This window comes from Lissotriton helveticus, chromosome 12 (genome assembly GCF_964261635.1).
Source record: "Lissotriton helveticus chromosome 12, aLisHel1.1, whole genome shotgun sequence".
NCBI lineage: Eukaryota > Metazoa > Chordata > Amphibia > Caudata > Salamandridae > Lissotriton > Lissotriton helveticus.
In genome coordinates, this window is record NC_136073.1 from 528,621,789 (window position 1) to 528,649,115 (window position 27,327).

The following is a 27,327-nucleotide window of genomic DNA, read 5'->3' on the forward strand; positions in this document are numbered from 1 at the left end:
ATTGTGAGTGCCCAAGAGAATTGCAATATGTGTGATTAGCATTCATATCGCAATTAAGAGTTTGGCAATGTAGAAAATGTGCCTTTACTGCACGGTCTCCACTGATTTTTCATCTTTTTTTTGGACACTATATTTCTGCTTTTAGGACTCTGTACCCTGTGACACTGCTATTAAGTGCCATAGAGTGTGTGGTCTGGTCTTAAAACTGCAGTGATAAAAAGATTTCACCTAATTGGTCTATAACTGACCTGTAAAACCATTGTACAAGACACAGAAAATGCACCTATGAAGTAGAAATGAAATATCAGATGTGGGCTGCAGTGGGTTTTTATAACACTCATATATATGACAGAAATATCTGCCTGCTAAAAGCATCACTGTTGTCTGGCTGGGATGCAGTTTAAATGCTTTGCAGTGACACGTCAAGGAAAAGTGTTTCTCCATGTAGGAAAAGGCTTTTTTAATATTGTCATATGCCAGCTTTAAAGTGTTCCATATATGCCCACGCGGTCTGGTGCTAATATATAAAAATATACAGATATTGGGCACACTACTGATAGTGTGCTCTCACAGTGAAATAAAGCCTACAAGCTACTTTACTGTGTATGCCTTGCCTGGCAGTTTGGACTGGACTATTCACATGGAGAGCAAGGTCAAGACTGATTTGCATGTGGCTGGGTCCAAGCTGTAAAGGCAGGGTGAGCAAAAAAAACAATGGATTTAGACCCAGATCGCTGTACTGGGGTGAATGTTTGACAATGTTCAGCATTCCATCCACTATCTTTTTCTGTTGCTATAGTCGCCCTAAGTGGGATGGGTATACTGAGATGTGGGTCCTGTGCTCACTATGCTATTGGATTGAAGCTAGCCTGGCTGATGAGGTTTGATACCCCAAATCCCATCACAGGATACTTGTTTCCAGTCCAGGGCGGACCTAGCCTTGCTAATTGTGCTGGACTGTTCCCATGGGGAGCAGCGTCAAGACTAATTTGCATGTGTCTGGGTTCAAGATGGAATGGCATGGTGAGCAAAGAAATGATGGCTTTAGGCCCAGATCTCTGTACTGGGAGTGAATGTTTGACAATGTTCAGCATTCCGTCCATCATCTTTTTGTGTTGCTATAACTTTTTTGCATAACAGGCTTAGTTGGGTTTAAACTCTGCACTTATCTCTGTTTCAGGAAATGTGAAATGCTAATTTTGTACTTAAGTTACGAATTTAAATGTGGTATCAGATTTATGGTAACTTAAGTGGCAATTTTGTTTTAAAAAATGGTTCTGTCACCAATCACACCTCCCGAGTTACACATGCTTGGCTTGGAACATAAATGACTCTGGCTCAGAGGTCAATAGTCTGCTTCTGAACCCAAAATATTGCAAATTAGGGTTAAGTGCTGATCACTTAGCAGGGATCTAGGAATGGACAGTTAGAGTTAGCCAAACAAAGAGCAACTTTAGCATTACCTCTTTTGACCTGAAGATGCCTGGGAGGGCTTCTCCTATTCACTATTCATTCACAGCACCTTCCTAGACAGTCAGTCTCCAGGTCTTGAAAGGCAATACATTTTCTATCCTGGCTCATTGGAGAAGAGCCACTCTAAATAGGGGAGTTGTTAAGGAGGTGAACATCTTTACAATATCTCACCTGGTATGCATTTCCGCTGGATTGAAATGGTTGGTCACAAAGAATACTCCCAACCTCCGGGTCAAGCAAAACAGTCTAAACTATATCAAAGCCTAATCCTGCCCACCCCAGAAACGGGGATAGAAAGGTAGGCTTCTTTTACAGTGTCGCCTTGAATTCCCACTCTCTTTCCTCCTGTAATTAAAATAACTATTATTACGTTATGAAGACTACTACGCTTTTTCCCTACACCTGACTGAAAGTAGCACAGGTAGGAGAAAAACTGACAATTCCCTCGCCATCTAAATGTTCTTTAGTGCTGTCCTTCTGGTTAGACTGACTAGTTACTGAAAAGAAAAGAACATCATGTAATTGCTCGAATTTCTCTAACTAGTAGGGAATATATAACTATTACATAATAGCTCAACTACCCTGCAGTCTATAAATCTACAAAACATGCTTTCCTTGGAACTTGCAGGTACAGTACACATGTTCTATAAAAAACTGTAAACAATTAAGCATCCCTTCATGCCTCATTGCCTCATATAAAAATACGTTTTCAGGCAGAACTAAAAATATAAATGATAAGTGTAACATAAGGTTAATGCAGCTTTTAATAAAATAAAGTACCTTTGAAATATTTCATTATTCTCAAATTAAATACCACTAATAAATATTCTTACTTTTTTTGTTTCTTTGATAGACAGCTCGAACACAGAAAATAGACTCTATTCCCGAAATACGAACCTATAAGTTATTCTCTCAAAATAATGAAGCGTTTTCAGCGCGTTACCCAGAAGAAGTTAATAAAGTCTCCTCATTGTATTTTTCTCTTTATTTTAGCAGCAAACATGAAACAAAAAAAGACAGGAGCCACTCCAGGAGAACTCACGCACTGTGATTCTCCACCCAACGCAGAGACGACAGGAACCAAAGCAACGACAACACCCAGAAAACAGGCACAAAAGATGCCAGGAAAGGACGCCAACCAGCGTTCCCACAAGGTAAGTTGCCGAAAGCAAGCAGGAAGTCACTCTGACGGCGAGCAACTTCCTGCAAGGGAGTGCACAGTCTTAAAGGCTACGCCATCCTCCCCTTAAGGGAGCCGCATTATTCATTCTGGGCCTGCATTCGGGCAGGTCCGACAAGACCGGTCTGCTTGGTGGCAGCTGGATTCTTGAAACAGGGGCTCCTGAGTAATTTTACAGTAAGGCAATTAGGAAGAGTTTAAAAAGGAGGTGGAGGAATATAGGTCTGAATGGGAGTATTTCTTTTTTAACTTGCTCGCTCAAATGATGCACCTAGCTCTTCAACCATCACCTTCTAAGAACATTCCTGGACCTGTTAAGACTTCATCTGAAAATGAAGGCCATGCTGGATGAAGATGTCTGACTTCTGCAAGAAGACGAGGACTCATTTAAGAATTTGAGAACTCCTGACTGCTATTGGTACCCAGGGCCTGAGATTTCTCACTAAGGGTCAAGTGGTGGAGCTTCAGTTTTGAGAAAAGTTAAGATTTCATCATGTGTTTGATGTCTAGAGGACCAGAACAAGTTGTTGAGACTTGCCAGTGCAGGTATTTGGCATCATCTAGCCCTGCCTTGCACCAGGAGATATGTTGGGCAAAGAAACGATGGACTGGGATGCAGTAATTACCAATGGCTGTTATTAATTCACGCAGTCTATCCATCACTTTTTTTGTATTCCTCAGTACGATGCTTAAATGTGGATCCCATGCTCATTGTACCGCTGGAACGAAGCTGCACTCCACTGAAGAGGCCAACTAGGCCAAAGGCTGCCTTAGGTTGCCGATGTTCCAGTTCTGAGAGGCCTGCTTGGCAGTTCAGGTGGCACTGCTCCTATTGGATGACCCAGGCTGATTTGCATATAGCTAGCTCTAATCTGAGGTGGCATGGAGGGCAACAGAATGATGGGCTGGAATGCTACACAAGCACCTGCAAGTTGTTATGCTATAGTTTTTTTCAAAATATGCAAGATATGCAATTGTCATGCAAAAATTGTTCTGAACTGTTATAGCTTTAATGATGCACACAGTTACAATTGATGAATGAATAAAATCGATCCTAAAATGAAATGCTTAGGTCATATAGACGTCTAGATTATGCTATGGGTGAGATGGGCCACATTTTTGTGCAGTACACTATTAATTTTCAAATGTATGCTGCTTTCTGTGTTCTGTTCAAATAGTTCCTGTTCACCCCCCTACTAATCAGTGCCCCATTGCAAAACCATCTCTCCTCTTCTTCCAGGGAGAATTGAGCACATGACTTAAATGATATTGTATCTCATAGCATTGTGAATGAGACTTCCATGGTGTACCCAAAGTATCATTATCAAGAACTTCCACTAGAGGTTCCAGAGGAGATGTGTGAGTTCTATGAGCCATTTTTCAAGAAAAGTTTGTTTGTGTTGTACAATCTCCGAGTGCAGATGCTGAGGAAGCAATAGATAATGTATCTCACCTTATGAAATGAGTTAGTGCTTAAAGGATTTTGTAAGTCCTCATTTTTACGTTGTTGTTTCTGGTTTGCCAAATGCGACCCGCACCATGATCATGCTATTCTGAATTTGCAGAATCTACTAGGAGAATTGTGGGTTTTGCCATAAAACCTTCTGTTCTATAGTAGTTGGGGTACCTTTGCCTTTCTGAGACCATTTGCCTTTTTTTCTCTTTTTGCAGATTATATAGCACATGCACTCTTTTCTGTAATAAAATCCTTTTTGCCTATTTTGAACTAGAATTCAACTCTTTATGCTTATTATATTCCATGCTATTTAACTCAGCTATATTGTTGTTTCCCAGATGAGGAGTGCAGCTTCTAACCACTAGACCAAACAAGAATTCTGGAGCCAAAATGTTATTGGTAATTTTTGGGTGATCGATTTTTGGGGTACAGAAGAATATTAGGGGTTTGCTTCCACCGTTAGATTATTAGACTGTCTACAAGCATTGAAGTCATTGGCTTTTGTGTGCTTTCTTTTCCTATATAATCATCTTATACTCAATTATCGGGGTATCAGTTTCCACCGGAATTTAGTACTTCAGGGGTATAGCCTGAAACATGAATTTGAAATACACTGATGCAGTAAAGTTGTGCTTTATTTGAGGGCTCTCTGATTGCACTGCTTTCTCCTGCCTGTATACTGTTCTTTGATTGACTTCCCTCCTATGTTATTTTCAGTACATGGTTAAATATCCTACAGCACAAGGTAATTTGAATTGTTACCATGCATGTGATGCCTAATGAGCGATTCCATTGTTCTTCATGCTTACAGTATGTTAGTTTGTGATACATTCCATCATTTTGCTTTCCACTTGAGTGCAGTGTAAGGTGATGACAATATGCTTTCTATGCCACTCAAGTTTGGTTAATAAAAATCAGAAAGTTACACATCAAAAAACAATAGAATAAAAGGATTCACGGAAATATAAAACAATAACCTTTCAGGGGAGCAGTATCATCCCGTATTCTCTTGCTTCACATTGTATCTCTCTTATCTTACACTACCTCTTCCATAAAACCATATATATATATATATATATATATATATATAGTGCAAATGGCATAATTTAAGGTAACACAAAGTCAGATTTACTTTTTCAGTTCAGTCAAACAAGATGGGCAGAACATTCGAATGGCAAATTTCATTTAAGACAGAAGAAAATACACCACGTTTGTAGCTTCTACTGTTAGATGATTTTGAGGTGGTAGGGAAATGTGAATTTCCCAGGGAATTGCAGCAGGTGCCATTTGTTAATTTTGAAAACACCAGGAGACACCCTCTTTGGCGCATATTCACAAACATTTCAAATAGATTACCCACCTTAAATTCACAGAATAATTTAGTTTGAAAACTTAGATAGAACGTATTCATTTAATGTGGCAAGTGTTTAGTCAAAGGGCATTAGAGAAGTAAGTTAGAATGTAATTTTTATTTGTACGTGATTAATTAAAACCTTTACAAAATTATAGAACATTGCTAAAAGGTACTAAAAGTTCATTTTGTGCAACTTTCTAAAACCTACAAATTTGCTAAATGTCAGTTAATAATCATCATTGCAATTAAAAGTTCAGATGCTTCAAGGAGTTATCGCTGAGCTGTTCGATCTGACATTTATTGATCCGTATTCGGTGTGCTCTTGTGTCGTTCTGCTACTAATTCAAAAAACTTAGTGACCCAACAATTCAATTTTGTTTTGGTTGGGTTAAAACACAGTTTGACTGCTTGCCTGCATGTTCGAACACCATGTAGTTTAAATGATCCATTCAATAAATTGTATCTCAGGTCCTTTAAATTGGGGCAGATGCAAGTTACATGTATGATATCTTCTTTACCAGCTTTACACAAGCGACACTGTTGAGGGCTGTTTTTTCTTTCCCAAGACGGTAAGTGAGGTGCAACTGGAATTACCCCAAGGCATAATTTAAAAAATATTTCTTTCATCTTTAGGTTTCTTCCAATGCTAAGGTATACTTGAGGTTGCAGTGTTACAGGGTCTCCGAGTGTGATCCAGCCATGCACTCTTTTCGATAATGCCTCCCTGTCCTCAATGGAGGAGAACATTTGTGCTGATTTTTTCGTGACTTTTTAAAAAGAAATTAGATCAGTAGGGGTGCCCGAGAGATCTGTCGGTCCCAAGGCTTGGAGTGAGTCAAATAAATAATCTCTGGCTGAGGATTTTTGGTGTCGGAGAAACTCTTCCCATAAGTTTGAATTTAAGGAGCCAACCTCAGTTTGAGGACCTTCGTGTATTGGTATTTATTTACCTATTGCGTCTTTATGTTACAGAATGTTACAGCATGCCAGAATGGGCCAGTATGCTAATTAATGGTTCTATGGTGTCATTTGACTTCTCCAGCAGGGTCAGTTATGTTAATCTCAGAATACTTAGGGGCATTATTACAATGGAATGGCGGAGCATGGTGTTAAGCACAAAATGCTAACGCCATGCTCCGCCATTCCAAAAACACAGGGATGTGCCGTATTTACAAATAAACGACACGTCTCTGTATTTCCCTAGTGCTGGCGCTAAATTATGCTGCCTATTACCAACACGGGCACCCTTGCACCATAGTGCAAGGGTTAATGATAGTTTATGTGCAGGAAGCTGTCCCTTCCTGCACATAAACAATCATAAATGGCGAATTGTAACTTCTATGTCTGCTGCATTGTGCCGCACACATAGAAATTGCTAATCGGCATTTTTTTAATGATTGTTTATGTGCAGTAAGAGACACCTTCCTGCACATAAACAATTATTCATGGGGTTTTGTTGTATCTATGTGTGCTGCACAATGCAGCACACAGAGAAACAGCAAAACCTAGGAGAAATAAAGTATTTCTCCCTGTTTCACCATGTTAAGACCAGGTTTTTCCTAGTCTTAATTTTGGCGATGTCTCCTATTTACGCCACCCCTGTAAATAGGGAGCAGCATCAATATCAATGGGTGTTGTGGAGAAAAGCTCTTATTGCGCCAGGCACATCATTAAAAGTGAAGTTTCTTTGGCGATAGGGGCTTGTAAATATGCCCATTAGAATTTCACCAATGATAGTACATGAAACTGCTTCTCTCCAGTGTCTTTTGGCATTCCTAGAGTGAACCAGAACTTTAGATGCTTGCCAGAACCAGAGAGGGATTGCTTAATAAGTGGCATTCAATGTTTGGGAGAGTCTTAGAAGCATGAGGACAGAATCGTGGTGTATTACTCTGTCTGGTTTCACCCGTTCACTCCTAGGCAGCCAGCAAAATGCTTGTGAAAAACATGGTAATGCACTTAATATTAAGAAGAGTGGTATTAGAGGCACAACCTTTCTAAAGCTATAACTCCTAGGAGTAAGGTAAATAAATCCTGCAGTTGTATGTATTTCTAGAAGAACTTAGCATGCACAATTGTCTCTATGTGCTGCAATAGGAGAAGAGAGGGTGAAACGATGAGTGTGGTGAAATATATTTGTGCAGCCTTTCTGTTATTATTATTATTGCTAAATGTATATGGCGCAAAAGGTTTCCCGGCACCTAGGGACCCATGCTGGAGAAAAAGAAGACAGAACTCTAGAGGTTGAATAACCAGGTTCTGAGGCCTTTACGGAACTTGAGGTAATGATGTTCATAGCGAAGTGGAGATGGGAGAGAGTTCCATAGAGATAGGGGCCAAGTAAGCAAAGGACCGACCACCCATGCATGCGAGTTTGATCCTGGGAACTTAAAACTTACCCCTAAGAAGGCATGTTGGGATATAAGGGTGAACTAAGGTCCTGAGGTAAAGGGGTGCAGTACCGGCATTAATCTTGTGCATTTGGCAAAGGGCTTTGAATTTGGACCGGTTATCGATCCTGAGCCACTGGAGGTCGTGGAGAGAACCTGAAATGGAGGCCTTTGGAGGTAACTGGCAAAGAAGTCTGGCTGCAGAGTTCTGGACCACTTGCAGCTTCCGGAGCACCTCCTTGTTAGCGCCTAAATACAGAACGTTGCTGTAGTCCAGTCTGGACACAATACAGGGCTTGGACCACAGTTTTTTGTGTCGAAGGTGGTAGCATCCAAAGAATTCTTTTGATCCATTTCAGAATTAAAAAGCAGATATAGGCGACCTTAATCGCTTGCTGACGCATAGATAGTTCATCATCTATAATTATGCCGAGGTACGAACAGATTGTGATGGTTGGGGGAGGTCACCCATTTGAGGAGGCCAATGATGGGGGCCCCAGAGATCTTTGTTTCCACCGAGGATTAGTAGTTCTGTTTTACCTCCATTAAGTTTCAGCTTATTATGTGAATCCAACCAGCTATCTCTTGTAGACCTGTTTGGAGAGAGGACACCTTGGAAGTGTCCTTGGACGATAGGGAAAATATAAGCTGGGTGTCATTAGCGTATGAATATATGGTTAGCCCAGCCTCTTCCGCTAACGTCACCAGAGGACTGACATAAATGTTAAAGAGTAAAGGGCTGAGAATTGAGCCCTGTGGTACTCCATGAGGGGAAGCATGGGATTTAGAGCTTGCCTTCAGGGAAGAAACCTGAAACGTTCGGCTCGATAGAAAACTCTCCAGCCATTTCAGAGCTGGTCCGACAATGCCCCTAGAATGTAAGATTTGAAGAAGGGTCATGTGGGACACAGTGTCAACAGCGGCACTAAAATCAAGTAATATGAGTACCACAGTGTCTCCCATATACAGCCGTTGGTGGATAGTTTTGGGGACTCCCAACAGAGTGGATTCCGTGGAAAAGTCTGCTCTAAAACCAGATTGGGATGGGTGTAGGATATTTTGGGAGTCAACAAACCGAGTCAACTGGTGATTGATATGCTTTTCAAGGATTTTGGAGAAGGCCGGGAGCAAAGAGATCGGACGAAAGTAAGAAAGAACTTCCGGATCAGCATTTGCTTTCTTTGGCAGGGGGAGGATCATGGCATGTTTCCACCCCGCTGGTACTACTTCTTCACGAAGTGACGCATTAAGAAGTTCCATAATGAGTTTGAGAATTGGAAGGTCCAATTTTTGAAGGACAGGGATGGGAAGGGGATCCTTTAAGGGGGGCCCGATTGGATACTGGCTAGGATGTGACTTAAGGATGAAATATCGGGAGGCAGCCAGTTATCAAGTGAATTACCTAGTTTATCCTATTTGTCCAGTGTTACGGAGGGAGGAATAGAATCTGGTGGTGGATTAATGGTCTTAGATAGCGATTCTACATTAGTGTCGAATTCAGAATAGGTTTTGTCAATTTTATCTGTGAAAAACTCAGCCGATACTTCGCATTGTGCTTCAGTTAGCTCTGGAGGCCCATGTTGGTGGGTTGCGCCAGACAATTCTTGTACCACATTAAACAACATTTTGGGGCTGTTTTGAGACAGCAAAATGGTGTTATTCGCATGCTCAGCATGTGCAGCATTGTTCAGGGCATGATAACCTTTGATTGCTTGTTCTGTTGCTTAGAATGTTACTAAACACAGGCTATTCCTGAGTATCCAATGAAACACTGAATTTTCCTGATTGCTATAGCATAAGGCCAGATTAATTAAGTCTTTGTGCTGGTGCAATGTCACCAAAAGTCATTCAAATGGGTGCAAAGAATAGAAACGGGATTCACTTTCCAGCACAAATGTTGATTCGCGGAGGAAAGTAGCCCAAACGTAAGGCAAAGTATCTCTTTGTGCTACTTTGCTACCTTGCGACAAGGGTGTGTCTCTTGGTGGTTACATAGACGTGATTTAACCACCCATGGATTTATTCACTGAGCACTGGTTAGTAAAAAAGGTAAACTGGGCATTGCATAAAAATGTACACCTCTTCAAGGTAGGTGTAACATTGGAGAAACGTTTTCTTTTTATCAAACATTTTTAGCTTTGCTTCTACAACACACATAAAACTTGGGAACGTTTTAAACTGTGTATACACTTAGTTTTTTGTACTGGAAGGATAATCTTTCTGTACAAAACCTATGCTAGTTTCATACATACACCCTTGCACCATGGCTCAAGAATAGGTGCGTGATGCGAAGCTGCATGACGTGCCGAAGCACAGGGAACAAGAAAAACAGTGCCATATCTTAGTAAACATGATAGTGTTCTTGTCTCCCCTTTGACCCAATGCAGTTCAGCAAATATGGCGGTGGTACTGTGTTAGTTTGTTAGTTTTTCAAATATCAAGTGGGCCAATGTGCAATATCAGACAACACATCGATCACACTCACAAAAATACTAGAGGTTGGCACAAGATAATGTCATTGCCATCTTCCATCTAAGTAACAAAACAATTTATTCAGTGTCATTCACTCCTTAATAGAGCCAAGATGACACCCAGATGAATTGCCCTTCCTGTGGAATAGAGCAATCTGCTTGAGGTGTGCTTGCGTGAATGAATGTACATGAATGACTTACTGAACTGCTCTTGCAGAATCTCTGAAAACAATGTCATAACATTGCCTCAGTTGTATTTTTTAAAGTTTTAGATGTCGCCATTTTTAGGTCTGGATTAGCCTAGACCTTTTCATTTTATAAGGACATCTATAATGGACTTTCATATAGGCGTTCTCAGCCAGTCCTCTTCACACAGTGGTCTGTCATAGTGTTATTCACATTTTTCTTCACCACACTACAGCTTACAAAATGGGACTCTGGTTTCGACCTCTTCAGCCATTGGCTGACTTCACTGTCACTGATGGCATTCTGCCCTTTCACAAGCAGCACATTCTCACATAAAGTAGTTCCCTCCAGGGACTACTATGACAGTGTGTATTTTGAGACTAACTAAATATGTTGGTCTTTAGCCAGCATTTCTTTAGATTGACGAGGGCCCAGCAGCTTCCCCAGCAATACGTTTTGCAAAAACAAAGCCAGCACCAGTTCTATTGGCTTTGGCAATGCTTGTTTGGTGCAGTGCTGTGTGGTTACAGATCCGAGATGCAGCTGCCCCACACCACGCTTGACCATTTTGAAACCTTCTGACATACAATGAGCCATTAATGACCCATTTGTTTTCATCTGGATGAGTTCTGTTGCTTAATATGTTTGTTTCTAAATTAATGTAATACAGAACAGCACATTTATTCGAGCAGAGGACCTTAATGTTCCTCGCAACAGATAATAATAATAATAATAATAATAATAATAATAATAATAATAATAATAATAATGATAATGATAATAATAATAATAATAATAGACAAAAATTGTTCGGGAAAATTAAGACTTTCATTATTTTGCAGTCTAAAATTGTTGATAATTTTCCATTGCTCTAATATCTGAATGACATTCGATTTCAATGTACTTTCTCGGATGAGTTATGTCCCAGTTGGTGCAAACAAAGATTGTTTGCGGGTAATGCGTCTGTGCTTTTTCCCTCGTCTTTGCAGTTTAATGATTCATATTTTCTCTAGATTCTCAAAAATATGATAGCAATGAACAGAATAACATCCCATCGCCAAGAACATCCTACAAATCCATTTCAATGTAAACTATCACGAATGAGATAAAGGTGGACGTTTACTGTCCTTCTGAGCTGAGACTGCCTGTGAGCCGAAAAAAACATTATTACGTGTTGCCTACTTAAAATACCAAATTAAATTAGGCACTTGCAAGTAATAATGGGTGGTTAAAGCACCTGGCAGAATTTTTTTTGCAGATAATTTAGCAAGGACAGACATTTTGAATTCAACAACAGGTATAATGTATTCCGATGTTTCCTAGATTTTTGCTTTTCTCATACAGACAAATTACACTTTAAGCCTCGCAAAGCGAGAACTGAATTACTTATTAGACAAAAAAAACAGTGTATTACTTATTTCCAATAACAAACCTAACATTGTCTACAAAGTCGGCAAATATTGGTGTAACTTGTTTAATGCGATCATATGGTAGCTATGTATGATTTCACAGAAGTGATTTTGTAACTATAGTAATGGGTTTTGATAAATTTGAACAATATCTACCTACCTATCTACTTATTTTGTAGTTTCTGAAATTCTAAGCGACAAATATTCACCAAGATGTGAAGAAGGTCCGTGACTAGTGGCTGGCTGTGGTGTTCTGAGTAAATTTACGGATTTCTGCACTGAATGAATGAATGTCATTTTTTATTGTATCAATTAACACAAATTGTTACAAAATGTTTCCTATAAAATATCCACAAAACTTGCTTGCTACAGTAGCCATCATTGACTGCTACGAATTTGATGAACTACATCCAGTAAAACAAATCCTGGAAATGCAGATCATAGATAATAAAACACTAAAACCCATGTATCAATTATGAAAAGAAAAAAGAATAAAAGGTACAAAGTGGGTACGTACAGCATCTTTTTTTAAACAAGGGCCTTCCCCTGTGTAGAAATTTCACGAAACAGGCAAAATCATATCAAATTTCCAGATAGAGAGGCATTCAAGGACCTATTTTTGAAGAGAAATTCCAATAAAATGCAGAATACTTAAATCATGTCATTACATGCAAATCAGAGTCTAGACATGCCCAAAGTGCAGTCTTGAAGTTCTAATGTGCAATGTGTGTTACTTAAACGTTCTTTAACTTTTTGTGCAAATTTGGCGATCCTAGCCAGTTCCATCGGTGTCTCCAGTCTAAACAAGAGTTTCAGGGCATCCTTACAATTACGCATCCCATATTTTAAAAACAATGGCCTCAGTAAAGTGTGACATGCGTATATTAAGCAATGGCATATGCAGACCAAATGAAGCATAGATTCATTATGCTGGTGACATAGTCTGCAGATGGTAATCGCCTCTAGGGATTTCCAGCGCCTGTTAATATCTTTCATCGGCAATGCCATAAGCCTCACCTTTAAAATTTGTTTTAAAATGATCTTGTTTAAAGCACTATCGAGATATGGTTGCCTTAACCGATCTTCATAGGAGCTTGCAAATATCCCATTGTTACATTTGGAACGATTCAACTCCTTCATGTCTTCTTCCCTAGATAATGCTCTAACTTGTTTTTTTAATATAGATTTTAGTGTGGCTGGCTGATAGATCAGATCCTGTAATTTGATCATATCAAGCTGTAATGCAGTGCAGGCAGTTTGCAGGCCTTTGCTCCATGACTTATTTGCTTTCATAAAGATCATTTTCAGGGTTGACTTCATTGTGTTCGGAGGGGCCACACAAACCCCTCTGTAGTATCGCACGAATGTTGCCCAGTGCTTGTAGCTTTCTTTATTCAACCCGAATTCAAGTCGCACCAGGGTATTTCGTGTATGTGCAGGAATCTGGAAGATTCGCTTAAAGGCAGTTGATATGTTCAACGCTATTAACAAAAGTGCAGGAAATGCTAGGTGGCCATATGTAATTGAGGGGAGCAGCTTGGCCCTTATCACCTTTCTAATTGATTTTGTTGTCGGGCTATTTAGTTTAGAATTAAGCTTACACAAGGTGCACGTCACTGCCTTGGCCTTTGTTGCAACTGAAGCGAGGTGAGCTGTTGACCTCCCATTACTCATCAGCCACACCCCCAGGAAGTTGCATTTGGTCACTGTTGCTATCTTCAAGTTGCCCAACCTCCAATCTTGTCTGAGTTTGTTGGTATACTTTCCGAATATAATTACCTTTTTTTCCCTGTATTTGCTCTTAGGTCATTCTTGATGTTGTAAAGGTTTAGTGCGTCCAATAATCTCTGCATGCCTACTTTTGTGTGATCTAGTAGCACCACATCATCTGCACACTGCATTAAAAATAATCTATTTGAGACAATTTTTAGGAATTAAAGATTTGCATTAAGAATAGTTTTAGCGAGGTCTGCCGAATATAAATTAAAAAGCAAAGGTGTCAATACACAGCCTTGTTTTAAACCACGGTCTGTTGGGATCTTTTTAGTAGCTGAATTCATCGAAGTTTTCACCCGTACCCAGGTTCCAGTGTAAAGGCTAAATATTGCCTTCAAAAGAATCTCTGTTATCCCCCAACCTTGTAGTTTCCACCACAGCAGACTCCGATTGACTCTGTCAAAGGCTGCAGAATAGTCCATGAAACAAGCAAAGAGTGGCAGCAACTTTTTCTATGTAGTCTGTTCTATCATGTATGCAAGGGCTAAAATATTATCCATTGTAGATGCTCCTGACATATTATCCATTGTAGATGCTCCTGGCTTGAAGCCATTTTGGCAACTTGGTAGAATTTCATTTTCATTGGCCCAGGTCTGCAGGTCTTGTAGAAGGAGGCTAGCATATCCTTTCGCTTCAATGTCTAAAAGGGCTATCGGCCTGTAGTTCGAGGGGTCCCTGGTATTGCCCTTTTCATGAATAGGTTGTAGTAAAGATCCTTTCCAAGTCTCTGGAATTGTTGAATTTGCCAGACAATGCTGGTACAGTGGCATGAGTATGCTTCCCCAGAAATCGCGGTCTTCATTAAACAGTTGTCCTGGTAATCCGTTAGGGCCTGGTGCCCCATCCTTGCTAACGTTTTTTAAGATTGTTGTCACGCGATTACCTATGACAGGGGCTTCTGGAGGTAACTCCATATTTAATGGCTCCTTTACCACCGCCGGTCCAGGTTTGTCTTCTGGGGATACTACTGAGGTTTCGGGGAGAACGGTAGTGGTAAAGAGTTTTTGGTTGTGTGCTGATGTCAAATTTTGTGCGTCACAATATAATGTTGTTACATAGGTTATCCATATGTCACTAGCAACCACATTACACCTGTCTTGGCCATGCCCAGAAAGCTTGTTAATATACGACGAGAATTCAGCCTGTTTATTTGGGTTTAGAAAGGAAAAAACATGTAACCACTCCGAATCTTGTTGTTTCCTGTTATAGTCCAACACGTTCTTCCTATGGATTTTCTTTGCTAGGAGTTGGTTTTGATATGTTTCATATTTTCCGTTTCGCTTATGGATCCATGTGGCTATTCTGAGTGACCTCTTACTTTGCTCCACTTTTTTGCATCGTGGTTGAAATTAGCGACAAGACCTTTCTACAGAGACTGGCGAGTGTTCTTTACCTGTTAGAAGTTGGTATACCATGGTTGTTAATTTAATCCACTTCTCATTAATATTACCTGCCGTAGAATCTTCGGCAGTTCCTGGCCAATTGCTTTTCCACCTTCTTAGGGCTGATGTATCTGTTTTGGTTAACTTTAGTCTCCTTGGCAAGCCTACATTTCTTTCCCGTTGGTATTACCCACAGAGGTGATAATTGGAAGACGGGCCGTGTGTAGGGTGAAAGTTGTGGCAAGTGGGAGATGGTCACTGGTCGGGAGAGAAAGCTTTTGGAATTCCAACACTTGCTCATACAGGCGACCACACGTGAAGATGTAATCAATTATTGATTTAGATAGTCCCTGTGTATCTTTGTTAGAGGCTGATTTAAGACCGTAGCACTTTTGTGTTGATTTTAATCTGCATATATTTAGGAATTTATACATCAACATTCCAGCCTTATCTGTAGACAATACTTCATCTGGTTCCATTCCAAGATTTTTCGTGTTAAAATCTCCAGCCATTACAATCCCACAATTTGGTTGACTGCTCAGTTATTCCTCAAGAGTGTGCACTAGCGTTTTCATGTCACTGTGTCTGGGGGCCTCATTACTATTAAAGTAAATATTCAGGACAATGATCTTTATTGGGCGTCCGTTTAATATCAATCCTTGCACTAGGGCTGCCTGAACCATGTCCGTGTTTAATAGAGGTTTTATTTTTATGTTGCTACTAATTTGCATATATATTCATAAGCCCCCCAACAGTCTTCCAAATATATTACGCTTTTTTCGCAGGCTGTTGATACTCCATGAACCTTAGTATAGCCATTGGGACAAGCAAACAAGTTCCTTGCAGACATAACAGGTCTCCGGACTGCAAGAATTCAAATACTTCCTTATTATGTAGTGACGCTTTTAGCCCATAAACATTCCATGAGATTACTTTCAGCAAGTTGCCTGGTTTATTGCTCAGGCAACCATTTCCTTGTGTGCTAGGAGCACATGCGCTTTGTTTCAATGGACTTGGGCAAAAACGGTATATTTATGTTGGGAAATGCTGTTGTGCGAGTGACGTAATTTTTCCCTTTTAAAATTGACTTTCTTAGGCACAGTGTTGAATTTAGACGAAATCCTCTTTTTAGCATAACTGGGTATTTCTCTTCTTCTGGAGTGTGAACCTTAATCCCCCAGTTTGCAAACCGATCTCTTTCTTTCATAATTTTTTGTACAATCGAGCCGTCGGTCCATTTTACTATTGTTGACTCTCTGGTTGTATTGTTGTCCAAGATTTTAAATTGTACTTGGATAAGGTATTCACTGGAGATGGTAGAGAACTCAGGGATATGATGGAAAATTTGTAGAATGTTGGACCAGTTTAATGTGTTCAAACTTCCCCGTGATGTGTATTCAGGTGTGAACATGATTGTGTTATTCTCCTCCTCTTTATACCCTTGTACTGTTTGGCTGGCCACGAGAGAATATGCGTCCGATCGTTGCGTGTTTGTTGGAGTTACTTCGTGGTCGTTATTAGCTTCTTGGACCCCTGAAACTCATTGTTATTCAGTGGTATGGATACTATAATTTCTCTATCCAATGCTGTCTGCTGAACTTTCCTATGGCTTTATTCATGCTGTTCTTTATGCAAACTGCCAATATTGACCAATTGCGGAGTCACTTCTAGTTTGTGCTGTGACTGCTCTTCCATATTGTTGGCTGGTCTATTCAAAATTGGTTGGGATGTAGGATTATTTGCTATGGATTGATGTTTCACCTGGCTTTCCCTTTGGAAAATGGAAAAGAAATTTTGTGATTCCAGGTTCTTTTGTGTGGAAGCCTTTGTTGTGGGTGTTTTTTGGATCGAGCGTCGACGAATTCTATAGCACCCAGTTGTAAGTCCTTTGCCTTTCTTTGTTGTTTTAAGTTTTTGGCCTGTTTTTTCAGATGTTTCTTCTCCCTTCTTGAAAGATTTTTACTCATTTTATATGATGCTCCAAATTTGTGGCCCCACTGTTATTACAATGCACGTTCTCATTGATTACAGATTCCTCAGGAGAGGACGTGCTTTGACTGGAAACTGACGGCGACTTCAGAGCTAGTGGAGATATGTCCGAGCACAAAATTGGTTTACTGACTTGTGTGTTCGTCAGTGTCGAATTAATTTCTGCTGAGCAGGTTTTCCCCTCTGGATTGTTTACGGTGCTCAATACCGTTGCAGTTCGTAACTCATTGGGGGGGATTTTTGCACCTGCAGGACTATTCATGCCATCTTTTGCAGTTCCATCGACTATTCTTTGGAAGCACTGAACTATGGTTTCCTGTTGTCTTTGCTTTAGTTCTATATTGATGGATGTTAGTACTTCGGGCAAAGTGCTAAGTTTCTCCACAATTGGAAGGCATGAGCATCTAGCAGTTAGCTGCAACCTCAGCGACTCCATCTTTTCATCTAAGATGTTAATTTTAGCTTCGAAGTTAATCATGGCTATTGCAAGTGCCTGTATAGTGTTGATTTGAGTTTCCAATTTTAGTGTTTGCCATGTAAGAGCGTGATGGTTGTTGCTAATGTAGAATTTATTGAGGATAGCAGGGAATTTTGGTTGTAACGTCCATTGTGGAGTGTACATTTTGTTTCGCCGGTGGAGTGGAGCAAATCCTGATCCCCGAGAGACTATTCTCTCTCTGTTCCTCCAGCAACAAGAGTACATTTTGATCAAGAGCAAAGCTGTGAATTATTGATGAACTATGTATCAGGGCCGGGGGCTGAGACAAATTATGCTGGCTGTCCCCTCCCCCTGCCTGTGAATTTGTTTTAACCTCTGCATGCATTTGTTGGCTGACTCTATTTATTTGCTCCAATGTTGACGATATTTCCAAGACTTCCAATTTTCCCTGACTTGATTCCTCTTGTATTCCTCTCAGCACTTCCGTGTGCTTTAATACCAATGAGATTTCAAATATTTCTTGATGTACTTGCCCCAGTATGTCTTGCTCTTTCTCCCCAAGCAAAGGAAGATCTAAGGCTTCAAGCTTTTTCTCCTGTGTACCCAAACACTCTGGTCGTGTGGCTGTTTCAAAACTTCTGAATCTCTCAGCTCTAGCCCGTCTTTCTCCATTACATCACTATTCCCGTAGGGTAGCCGTGTCTCACTGTCTAGACTTCCTATTTTGCAATTCGGGCCGTTAGCGGTTTGTGGTGTTGAGTGTACTAATGCACTGCTGTATGATATACTTTTTCCGAATGGATTTTGAGCAGACATTGCTGGTGTTGGCGTTGTTGGTGTCGTTGGCGTAAAATATTTACAAATTGTCTTATTGGTTAAATGAAAGTTTGAGGTTGATGGTTGCACCGTAGCGGCAAATTCCAACCGCGCTTGCCCCCTTGTCGATGGCTTTAGTCTAGTACCTGTGCCATTTCCTGCTCCTGTTGATTTGCCCATGCTGGTGTATGTTTTTAATGTATTCATTTTTTTTTATTGATTACTGCCTTCGCCACCACCCTTTCCTAGACTCCTCCTCTGGGTGGTAGGTGATTTATATGCTTCTAGAGCAGGATAATCTTCACAAGATTATATTTTGCCCTTCCAATCCTCAAAAACGTATTCAAATATTGAAGTTTGGAGAAGCCAGCTGACGGGGGTGAAATGACAATGACTGGCACGTAGAGTCCTCATGGTTGATGCTGATGCTGATGCTCTAATGCTGTTTAGTGCTTGCTTGCTTGCTCATCCACCGCACTGTATTTGCCAGACAGGGCATAAAAATAATATTGCAGATGATTTAAAGAAGAAAAACTTAACATTTTCAAGGTTTAGAAGTCAAATTAAAAATAACCTTTGTCTGCCTTTTGAAAAAAATAAATATATATACTGCCTTGTCAAAAATGTAAAGGGAGAAGAGAGAGACAGAGAAAAGTGAGAGAAAGAAAAATTTTGTGTGTGTGTGGGGGGGGGGTGATTGTTTGTGGGCATGTATAACCCATGCTGTGAGGACTGGATCATAGCATGTTGTTAACCTTAACAGAACCAGACAAACACTATCTTTGTGAGGACCGGTGAGTTATGAGATCTGATCCTGATAGTGAGTTTAGGTACTTTTGAGTGAATGTATCACACAACTAGAAGTGCAGTTTAATTTGCTTCAGTCCGCTTTACAACCTACCACACTAGTAAAGCACAAATTTTAGAATAGTAATTACACACTTCATTACGGTCAATGGACGGCCCTCCTACCAATAGGTTTGATATGTTGTTTTTGTGTGTTAAACTCACACACTCGCATCTCAGTTTAAGCTACACAATTAGGAACACACTAGAGTGAACACTCTACCAAAGTAGTGGCAGGCAAGGACAGATGGACCTTGTATACTTGCTTCCCAGCTCCTCTTCCTAATCAACCTGGAAACGGTTTTCCTCTTATGTTGTCTCCTTCCCTGAAATCCTAATCTCCTACAGAAATAGAATTGTCTCAAGCTGGTGGTCACCTATTACCAAGATCCCAAAATTGTCAATACAATGCTGAGATCTACATGTAAAATTACAAATTAGGGAAAGTGACCAAGAAAGGCTAGTACCTATACCCTTCACAGGGTAACATTGGGGCAGAGATTAATCTTTGCAGGGCTACAATTGAACAGAGAAACTGTAATGCAGTAGGTCAGGAATGGCAGACCAGCGGTAAAAAAAAGAGAACATAGAAATGAAAAGAATTGTATAAAAGAGGGCAGACCTGCCTCACGCACAAGGATAAAGGGAATAATAGTTAGGAGGACACTGATTCTGAAGCCTCTCACATGTACCGCTATACATCAATGGAAGGGACAAGAACCTAAATAGGGCAATACATGCATTGTTTAATATGGGTTACATGGATGACAGCAGCAAGACCAATATCCTCCAAGCAGAAAACCTTGCAGAAATACTCCATGTTATAGATAACACTCAAATGAATTAGGACAGAACATCACAAGATCTGACACAGCCTCTACGGGGGCAACAACTAAAAAACATGACCAAAGGATCCATGCCCCAGTCACATACAAATGGACTAGCTAACTTCCTTTTTTCCACTATGAGGGAAACAAATTATCCATACAGAGAAACTCACTCCAGTTTTGATGGAGCTCATTTCCCATTTTTACCCTCTAAAACGTATTTACTCCTGTCTTCTGAATTGAGTTTGTGAACACCCACAAACCTAAACATTTGCCCACACATTCAGGTGTAATTCACAACTAAGTAATAAAATAGATAGAATGACTCAAAAACACTATAGGCCTGACTCAGAAAGGGCCACTGCACTCGTGGTGGAGGTCCCACAATCGTGCGGGAGTCTCTGCACACAGGGCAGAATCTTCACAATGAGAATTCTCATTGCGGAGATTCTGCTTTGAAATGTAGAGACTACCCCACGATTGCGGAGATGCTGCCTCGAGTGTAGTGATTCCCCCAAGACTGTCGGCCCTTGCCAAGAGTGCAGAGGACCTATGTGAAGCAGGCCAGCAGTATCTGGCCTTCAGTGTCTTTTCTCTGGATGTTTTACATCAGTGAATGTCATTGTTTCATAATCTCATTCTTAAAGTAATTAAGGACCTAACATGAAACTTCCTCTGAAACACATGCCACATATCCGGCTATAAGAATTCAGATTGCACAAACACGAAACAGTCTATTTTGTCCCAGGCAAGTATGAATGTCAGCAAAAAACATCATGTGTTTGGCAGATTTTAAAATATGGCTGTGTTGCATTCCAAACAGAGATTTAGCTAAAATACATTTTTAATACAAGACAGCTGGTACGTTCATTGGGAAGGAAGACTATTTCAAATTGACTCGATGTTAACCCGCGCCTGAAAAATTATAAACATATCTTGCATTGTGTTCCAGCCGGAGTGTCTGCTTAGTATTTGGGTCATTTGTGAGCCTATGACTTCAGTCATTTTTCTACATTTATGTGTCTTGAGAGCAGATATGGGCAATTAGTTGAGCCACAACCTTTAAGTTTCGCTTTGCCGTTAAATGAGTTCTCATTGATGAGCACCTACTTTGTACTTTGTCACATACTACACCTTTAAATAGCCATTTATAACACTTTTATTTTATTTGTAAAGAGCATAAATAAGAAGTCTGGTAGTAAGTACAGATGTGTTATGAAGATTATTACACATGAAATGGTACAGATTAAGTAAGGGTTATGGGGCCGAAAGCACAAAGTTTTTTGAGGTTGCAAATGGTCGGGTTCACAGGTTTGGGCTGTTTGCGCCTGCAAAAAAGTGTTCTTAATTGCCCTATCACCAAATTGCTATTCTTTATCTTGTTACTGAATTACAATTTGTGTTTGCAAACCTAATCTGATTTGACATTTAGAAGTGCATCCTTTCCAAATACCAAATGGGTTTGGTATTTATTAATGTTTTGCAACTGAATTCCGGTCGCAAAACTTTAATAATTTTGTGACTACAAACATTTAGAGGATAACCCATTCACAAATGGGAAGGAGCCCCCTAGGAGCACCTCTCCCTTTGTGAATACAAAAAAACCTGTTTGTTTAAGAGGAGGCTCTTCTTAAACAAACAAAAAAACAGAAAGAAACTTTTCTTTTTAAATACGGTCCAGTTTCCTTTAAGGGGCATGGGTTGCATTTAAACAATAAAAGTCTACTTTATTAAAAAGCAATCACAGACATGTTGACCATCCTTGTGATGGATGTGATTCCTAGCGGGTCGCATAATATGACCTACCTCATAAATATTTATTTTGTAGGTCAATTTGTGACCCCCTAGGAATCACTAAATTAATAGAATACAATAAAATTGTGATTTCCAAATAGTGATTGTGTAAAAATTGCAATTTGTCAATACCAATTCATAATATTAGTAGAGCTGGCCCATGATGTCTTACAATCCATCAGATGCAGTGAAAATCAAAGGGTCTTACTTATAGTTTGGTGGGATGAGATACACTGTTTCCATCCCACCAAACTAGTGGCTCCCTCTCCCTATTTAGTGTCTTGGAACCGTAGGGTTTCTGAAGATGAGGCCTGAACTGATTCTATCGTAAGAGACCATTGACCTGGCAGTCCGTGGAACACTGGAATGCTTGGACACCATGACAGTTGCCTATTAGGAAAGGGTTTCACCACTGATATTTCCCTCTCATCATGGCAGTCCTGGAAAGCCAAATATGAAAATCTCCCAGGTGCACAATCAATCAGGATTTGTAAAGCACAGCTAATCACCCATGAGGGCATCCAGGCACAGATAACGCTGCTGCAGTGAGGCTCAGTTGAACAGCTAGGTCTTGATTCCTTTTCTGAATTCCAGTAGCGAAGATGAGGTCCAGAGGTGAAGTGGGAGGTCGTTCCAGGACGTCGTGGTGTGGTAGTAGAAGGAACATCCTCCACTGTTGCTGTCATGGATATGTGGGTGTGGACGAGGCAGAGAGCGGTATAGAGCAGGTGTCTGGCAGGAAGGTGGAAGTTCAGGCAGTGGTTGATGTATGCTGGTTCCTGGCTATGAAAGGCTTTGAAGTGTGGGCCAACATCTTAAACTGACATCTCTTCTGAATGGAGAGCCATCGGAGCTTCTTGAGGTTTGGGGGGGAGATGTGGGTCCATTTTGAGAGGTCTGGGATGAGCCTGGCCGCTGAGTTCTATATGGTCTGTAGACTGTAGAGTAGGTCCAGGTGACTCCTTTCTGTATGCAGTCCAGTTGGCTTCTGACAAGGGCTTGGGTGACAGTTCATCTGTTGTTGATGAGGAGCCACTTGAAGATCTTGCGGAGAATGTGAAGGGTAAGGAAGTATGCGGATGAGACCATGTTGATCTCTCTTTTCATGGTGCGCTTACTGTCCAGGATGATACAAAGGTTGTGGGGGTGGTCAGTTGGAGTGGGTGAGGGTCCTAGTTTGGGAGGCCACAAGGCGCCATTCCACTGAGAGGTCTTTGTCCCAAAGATCAGCACTTCTGCCTTGTTTGTTTTGAGTTTGAGGCAGTTGTCTCTCATCCAGTCGGCGATGCTCATCATGCACCTGCAGAAGTTAGTTATAGAAAGGATGAGCTGGGTATCGTTGGCATAGGAAATGATGTCCAGTTTATGTGATTATACTACATTGGCTAAGGTAGTCATGTAGACATTGAACAGGGAGGGGCTGAGGGACAAAGCTTGCGGGACACCGCAGATGGTGTTCTTGGGTTCCAAGGTGAAAGAGGAAGGTGGATACTCCAGGTTCTTCCAAGTGCAGAAGGAGACGAGCCATTTGAGAGCACCTCCCAGGATTCCCATGTGGTGAAGCCTTTTGATCAGGGTGTGGTGTGATGCTGTGTCGAATGTTGCTGAGAGGTCGAGATGGATCAGGGCCGCTTTTCTTTGATCAAGGAGGATCTGATGTCGTCAGTGGTTTCCATCAAGGCAGTTTCGGTGCTGTGGTTGATGTGGGATACGAATTAAGAGGTGTCAAGAAGGTTGTTGTTCTCCAGGGATCTGAGTTGGTGGCCTTCTTGAGGACTATGGCGAGAAAGGGTAGCAGCGAGATGAGGTGGTAGTTCTTGAGTTTGTTGAGTTCGGCAGATGGTTTTTGGAGTAGGGATTTGGCTTCTGCATGCTTCCATTTTGAGGGGTAGGTGGCCGTGGGGATAGATGTGTCAAAGTTGGAGGAGAGTTCATTGCCGATTGTCTTCCTCCCAAGGTTGAATATGTGGTAGGGACAGGGTTCCATGGGTGCTCCTGGGTGGACAGAGTTCATGGTGGCTGTGGTGTCTTGCATGGTGACCTGCTCCCAGGTGGTGAGCAGGTGGTTGTGTTTCTTGTTGGTGGGTGTGAGATGGCTGAGGATGTTGGTGGGTTGAGGTTCGAGGTTATTGTAGATGTTGAACATTTTATCATAGAAGAAGTCCGCCAGGGAGTAGCAGAGTTACTAGGAAGGGGTGATGTGGCTGAGGGGTTGGAGAACTCTCTGACGATATTGCAGAGTTCTTTGATATGATTGGAGCTTGCGTCAATGTGGTAGGCCAGGGTAATTCTTTTAGTCTCTTTCAAATGGTATTGGTTGAGGGATGTCTTGAATGGATCTCAGTCCGTGGACTCCATGCTGGTGCGCCATCTCCGTTCGAGTCCTTTTCAGGTGTGTTTCATGGTTCTAAGTTCTGTGGTGTACCAATTGGCATGCTTGGAGGACCTCATGTGTTTGGTGGATTTACTGAGGGTGACCCTATTGGTGCAGTCAGTGAACCAGGCGGAGAAGTTCTTGACAACCTGTTCTAGGTTGGTTGCTGTGTGTGGGCGAGGAGTGTTGAGTGCGTCAGTCCATTAGCTCTCTGAGACCTTGTTCCAGCTGTGATGTGACGTGCCGGGTGGAGCAGGGGGATCCCAAGATGGCAGAGTGAATGATGGCATGGTTTGTCCAGGTGAGCTCAGTGATAAGGCTGTACTTGACTCTGTCATTTGCAGTGAAGATGGGGTCTGGTGTGTGTCCTGCGATGTGTGTGGGGTTGGTGACAAGCTGGGTGAGGCTGATGTTGCTCATGCTCTCAAGGCGATAGTGGTGTTGGTATTGTTGGGTTCCTGAAGGTGAAAGATGAGGTCGCATGTGAAGATGTAGTTTTTTGAGTCAATGGAAGCAGTGAATTCCGGAATGTAGTTGCACAAACTGGGACCAGGTCCTGGGAGTCTGGATGAGCTGGTGCCAATGATTGTGGTTTTGCTGTCAGTTGGAGTTGAAAGTTGGAAGTTGAGGTGCTCCATGTTTGGGTTGAAGTCCTGTGTGGTGGTGGGGCAGTGGATAGTTTCCTTCTAGAATATGGGTATGATGGCGATTCCACCTCTGAATTTGTTGATGCAGTCGCATGTCTTGTAGCCCTCGGGCATAGCTGAGGCGATGTCAGGCATGGGTTCACGGTGAAGTCAAGTCTTTGTGAGGAAGATGGTATCGGGGTGAGGCTAGCGATGGTGTCCAAGATCTCTGTCGTGTGCTAGCTAAGACATATAACATTGAGTAGGATTCAGTGGAGATGGTCTGGAGTGGTCATGGTACGAGTGATAGTGGTTGCCGTGCTTGCTGGTGCTTTGGTGTCACGGAGAAAAAAGTTCCTACACAATCGGGACATTTACTTTTGCTTTTCACAACAAATCACACTTTGGTGTGTTGTTGCTTAAAAGCAATAAATGAAGGGAAAGTGGGCTGTAGCACATGCCAGCCAACTCGGCATTCAAGTGTGATTAAAGTACCCAGTAGAGAATCTACTCACTTCATAACCATCTAGCCATCCAGGGAATAATCCCCAAATTGGGCTTGCAGTCTTCGGCCAGAGGGCCGAAGGCCATGGTCTATGAAGATGTGATAGGTTGGCGGGCTAGAAAAGTGTGCCCAAGTGCAGCTCGCTGAATACTTTTCAGTATGAAAAGGGTTCAGCAAACTGTCACAAACTGTCACATTAATTGGATGATGTCCACTGTTATGTCATCAATTATGTAATTTGTGATGTTATTAATGATATAATCAATGATGTAATTTAGCATCTCGTGAGTGATATAATAGGTGAGAACATAAGCAGGGGCTCACGTTATAGTTTGCTCACTGACCTACAAATGGCAAATTGAAGTGTTTTTTTAAATTTTTCATTACGGTGTGTGTGTTTGTTTTTTTCAGTGAATTTCTGTTTTTGTTTTGTAAGCTAAGGTGTTTTTCTATAACTAACTGCAACATCTCTTTAACCTTGTTTTTTCTAGTGAACTTCTTTTTTTTTATGTAAGTCAGCTTTTTTTTTCCATACCTAATTGTAATGTCAATTTAACCTTTGTTTTTTTCACAGAATTTCTGAGGTTAGCTTAACAAGAACTAACACCATATTTCCATACCTAACTAAAATGGCACTTTAAACTTTGTTTGTTTAACTAAAGTTTTTTTTTTTACATAAGTGAAGGTTATTTCAACAATACCTAACTATAACGTCAATTTAACTTTTGTTTTTTCATTGAAAATCTGGCGTTTTTTTGGTCTTATTAAGGCAAATACCCTACTGCACACAGCCTTGGGCTGTTTTGCAGCTGGTGGTTTGGCTGCAAGGCCTGCTTTCTGGTTAGACCTTGTAAGTTACAAATTGCATTTATATAGTGCTTCCTACCCCAGGAGAGGTGTTAACATTATTTCCATTGAGTGGCACACTACACCAGACCCTAAGGTGAGAGACAAATAAGTAATAGATTAGCAATATGCCTTCCCTTTCCTAGTGAGATTAGTTCTGGTAAGGTTTCCAGGTTTGTGCTTGTGAGAGCTCATACATTTACTCTAGTGTTTTGAGTAGGGATGCATTCATTGAATTGAACATGTGCATGTTAGTGTGATTAATTGGATGGAAAAGAAGGAAGTCTGGAAAACATGTTTGGTAGACCATAGTAGACAGAAAGGTTTGGAATGAGTCATAGAGCGGAGGGAAAGAAAGAGATGGAAGCTTTTTAATGATTATATTTAATCAATTATCGACAAATAATATATATTCATGGTAAACAAAAAGGAAAAGAAAAGTTATAGTCAGGTGAAAATGTCCGTTAAAACATGCTGTCTTAAATGAACAAAACCTTAAAAATTCACCAGTTATAGTTCACTCAAATAACATCCCATGGGCTTGGCACCCAAACAAGTCCCCACATTTGATGTTTGATAGTGGTTATGCACATGCATATCCCTCAAATTCTTCCTCCTCCTGTTGGTGGCCCTGGGTGATTGCCCACATATTCCCTGATTGCAGGATCATTGACCCTTCTAGAGTTTTGATTACATGTCACAATGACCCTTACTGTCTTGGGATAGTTCACAGAGACTCCTCCTGCATCCTAGTGATTTCCATATAGCATGACTACTTCTATACCTGGATTTAACTCTTCAGATTGCTGTTTCTAAAGCCCTCTTGGGAAGCCCTCTAGCCTTTAATCTCTCAATCAGTTCATTCTGCGCTTTCAGGAACTTAGCCTCTGTACTTCAATTCCTTTTTATTCTTACCAGTTCCCCAGATGGGATGTTCCATTTTATGTGTTAGTGGTGTCTGCTTGCAGCATGAAAAATTGTACTTCCTACTGTCTCTTTTCTAAACAGTTATAACTCTCCTGTCTCAACATGGATGGCTAAAAAAATCAATCCTACTCTTTCTGAAAGAATCAGTGAAGGTCAATTTTCAAATCAATCCTATTCAAGCATAGTGTGAATCTTTCAGATTCTCCTCTATTCCATCGAAGATAAGGAAAAGGTTGTCTATATAGCACATCCAAACAATTG